The sequence below is a fragment of the Penaeus monodon genome, chromosome 6, assembly GCF_015228065.2.
Source record: "Penaeus monodon isolate SGIC_2016 chromosome 6, NSTDA_Pmon_1, whole genome shotgun sequence".
NCBI classification, from domain to species: domain Eukaryota; kingdom Metazoa; phylum Arthropoda; class Malacostraca; order Decapoda; family Penaeidae; genus Penaeus; species Penaeus monodon.
In genome coordinates, this window is record NC_051391.1 from 10,854,591 (window position 1) to 10,859,193 (window position 4,603).

Sequence of the window (4,603 nt, forward strand, 5' to 3'; positions counted from 1 at the left end):
GAGGTCATGGAGTCTCGTGGCAAAGGGCCTAGAGCCGCCTTTGCAGCATAGGTCAGGGCTAATTGGCCGCGTCTGAGTCGCAGGGAAGGTACTCCTGACTCCACCTCAAGACGCTCGATCCGAGTGCACTTCAGGGCTCCAAGACACACACGCAAACAAGCATTCTGCACAGCATCCAAACCTTTCAAACTTGTTCTCGATGCCGAGTCATACACGATTGACCCATAATCTACTCTAGACCTAATCAGGGCTTTATATATCATTAGCAAAGCCTTCTTTAACTGACCAATGTGGTCTTTCCAATTGAGTCCACTATAAAAAAGTAGCCCAAGAAACTTAGTAGAATTTTGAATGGGTATTGGGTGGTTGTCTAGTGTTAGCCTGATGTTCGGCTTCCTCCTATGTGATATAATTACCCCAATACTCTTTCTAATGGAAAACTTAAAACCCCACTGGAGGCCCCAGTTATGAATCATATCCAGTGCTAATTGGATGCGATTTGCTGAGAATTCTGCATTATTGCTGGAGTGCCATAATGCAAAATCATCAGCGTACAGTGAGCATTTAAGATTCCGAGGGGGAGCTGGTAAGATGTCATTTATCATGCATACAAATAATGTTGGTGACAAGTCCTTGTGGGACCCCGTTTGCCAGGACAAAAATGTCCGAAAAAGTGTCGGAAATCAATTTGACAGCAAAAGTTTTGTCAGAAATGATATTTTGAATAAAACAAGGCAAGTTTCCATGTAATCCAAAAGCAGAAAGTTTTCTGAGTAGGCTATATCGCCATGTCATGTCGTAAGCTTTTTCTATATCTAAAAAACTGAAATCAATTTTTTTTTTTTTGGGGGGGGCAATTGCCTCTTGAATATGACTGTCCAGCTTTACTATTTGATCGAGAGTTTGGCGCACCTTTCGGAAAACCGCACTGCTCGTCAACTAGCAAGGTAGGAGATGGCAGATCTGGGGTTACCCCCTCCTTTCAATATGGGAATGATATGGGCGAAGTGCCATGAGTTTGGAAAAGTGTGGCTTTTCCAAATTTCATTGTACACTTCTAGCAACTTAATCATGTCATCATGATTAAGATGCTTTATCATCTCATATCGAATCTCATCGGGGCCTGGGGATGTTCCTCTACAGGCTTCTAGGGCTCGGACAAGCTCATCCATTGTAAGATCTTTATTGTAATCAAAGTCATCTCCTGTGGCAAAGTGAATTGGTTGCAGCTCAGCCGCTTCCTTGATGGTCAGGAAGGCTTGTATGAGAGAACTGCCTGGTGAGAGCATTAGCAATGTCTCTAGGTGAATCTAAATTGTTACCCCTCGTGACTGATGTTGATTTTGAAAGATGTTTTTTTCTTAGTGATTTTATTGATAGTGGACCAAACCTCTAATATTTTGGTATTGCCGTTAATTGTAGAGACAAAGCTCTGCGTGGAGTCTCTTTTTGCTTGTCTTATTAGTCTACGAGCCCTAGCTCTTGCTTGTTTGTAGTTGCAAAAGTTCTCATTTGTGATGTTATTTTTGAAAAGCCTGTAGGCCTTATTGCGTCGGCAGACAGCGCCCTGCGCAATCTGGTGTCCACCATGGAACTCTATGCTTAACGCTATCTGTCGAAGTTTTAGGAATGGATAGCAATGCTGCTTCTATAATCGAATTCTGAATATTGTTTACTTTATCATCAATGGTTTCTCCAACAAGTTCGAGCTTGACGCTCCTTGTGAAGGCGACCCAATCTGCTCTTTTTACATTAAATTTAGGTGCTGAAGGCGTTCTCACTGTGTCGCATGAATATTTAATCAAAATAGGATGATAATCGCTTCCCAACGAGTCGTCATTGGTGTGCCACATGCACTTGGCTGCTATTGATGAAGAGACCAGTGATAAGTCAATAAAGCTCAAATTACCGGTATTATCGTCCACCCGCGTCGGACTACCATCGTTCAGAAGGATTAAATCAGACTCATTAATCAACTTAACTACTTGCTCACCTCTACCATCCACCCGCAGGGAATCCCATGACGTATGGTGAGCATTAAAATAACCTAAAATTACTTTATTTTGTGGCAGACGTTCCTGAAGAGCAAAGAGCTCATCATAGATTATCACATTATCAGGTGGACAATAAACTGAACATACAGCCAGATACGTGCCACTAATTTTTACTTTGCATGCGACAAACTCCAAATTAGATCAATAGTCACTTCTGTAAAAGGGAGGCTTTGGTGGATGTACATGGCGACTCCGCCTCCACCCCTACCCTCACGATCCTTCCGACATAGATGGTAGTTCCTCAGCGAAACGACCTCGTCAGAGACGGGGTGTGTTAAGTGCGTTTATTGGAGAACTATAATATCGGGAGCATAGGACGAGGCTAATAATTTAAGGTCATTTACTTTAGATCTAAGACTTCGACAGTTCCATTGCATAATGGTCGACGCGAAGATTACGTTTTATGGGGTTTGGAAGCGCCTTGTCCACCAGTTTTTATTTTCTTTTTATGGGAGGGAGACGCCTCCTCTCCCGGGACCTCTCTCGGGATGGTTTGGAGACAGAAGCCTCCATGTCCTGCACCTCCTGGCGAGGGAGACGACTGACAGATTGCGATCTGCTTCTCTCTCGAGAAGCCGATCGCAAGCCACGCGAAGTCCTCGCAGGAGTCGCCCGGACGGGGAGGTGCGATCCGGTCTGTGATTCGGTATCAGCCTCCTTAGGATTTTTATGCTGGGTTGATGCTGTCATTTGATCGACCAATTTAGTCAATTGATATACTTTAATATTTAATTTTAACGGTTTGTTTGAGTTCGGCAATTTCTTTATCCTTAGCTGCAAGCTGTTGACTGACATTACTTGCACTAGTTAGTTACTGTTTCAGCATAGGAAGTATCGGGTTTGTGTGTCAAACTTTCAACTTTCCTCTTAGCTTCAGAATAACTAACTTCATGCTTTCTCATATATGCTAATGTCTCAGTCTCCTTCTTCAGGATGCTGCACTCAGCAGATCCTGACAGATGGGGACCTCCACAGTTAGCACATTTGGAAATCTGGCTAGCACATGTGATGGTGTTCTGGGCTTCAACACATTTCAGCCAAACAAATTTACTCTAGTCTTTATCAATACATCTTAATGAGGTGTGTCCGAATTTTTGGCATCTATTACAATGCATTGGCTTTTAGACATAAGGTCTTACTTGAACACGTTCATAACCGACGATGACATACTCTGGGATTTTATTTAAAGCAAAGGTCAAAAAACACAGTCCAGTTTTCGTTCGCACATTCCCGTCCTTCTTGGTCATACAATGAACGTCCACTACGTTTTGGTTCTTCATGCTCTCAAGAATTTCACTTTCTTCCATCGTCCTCAAATCCCTGTGAAAGATTACTCCCTTACAGGTATTTGGGCCAATAGGAACAGTTACTTTAACTCGAAGATCATGAATTTGCGTCAGCTTAAGTTAATCCTTAATCTGTGAGTTGTATTGTACTTTATCAAGGAGGCATCCATCTCGCATTTTGACAAATCATGTTCATAGCTTTGTTATTGAGAACAACTGAACGGTGTAGAAACTATACAGACTGAAGCGTTCCTACGTAACATCCTGTGACTTTACGGACTTTCTAGTCATAAGATACAGATTTCTTCCGTACTAACTCTTTTATGTTGTTTATACTTGGAAGAGCTAAAATAGAAAAAAGAGGAAAGGGTTTTTATCGGATGTTCATTCAACTGGTTACCTTCCAGTACTTTCTCTATCTGTAAGACATAATTAGTATAAATCATCAAGAGTATGTTTATATCGAAAAGGATAGTAGATACAATGATACCCTGTTTAACTCTCACCTCGGGCTTTTTGTTAAAAAAGTGTAAATATTTTCGTTCTGAAATGTTTACAGCTGACATTTTTTGACATTTATAATGTGTATATGTTAAACGATAAATCAGGTTAGATATGGCCCACTACAATAAGTTAAGCTTTTCTTGACCAGTTTCATCCTGAAATTTTTCCTACACTATTTCTTATCCACATTTTTTTTTCTTTGGCATATCACACTAGCCTGATTTAATTTTAGTTTTACTTGACTTTCGATCAAAATTTTTACTATATTTATATTTTTTTTATATATATCTTATTATATATATCATAATATAATATATATATATATATATATATATATTATATATATTATATATATATATATATATATTATTATATATATGATATATAATATATATTATATAAAATATAATATATAATATATATATATATATATATATATATACTATAACTATACATCATGCAGAGTAACGATGAGAAATGCTAAGAATAGTTCAATAAAAACGTCATCAAATCGGTCATGACGTCACTTATTCTCTTACGTCAGGTTGAGGATGCACAATGGAGACCCTTGCCAACAAGAATCACGTCTAAACTCAACCATTCTCGCCTCATTCTTGTTTTTACTAAAGGACTTGCACATCTTACAGAGTGAGGTGCTCTCAAGAATATTTAATCGTTGCGCTTATAGTTTTAATTTTGTGGTATTAATATTAGACAAGAATAGGCAATATTGTGCAACGAGAGAGGCTAGTTCACGCC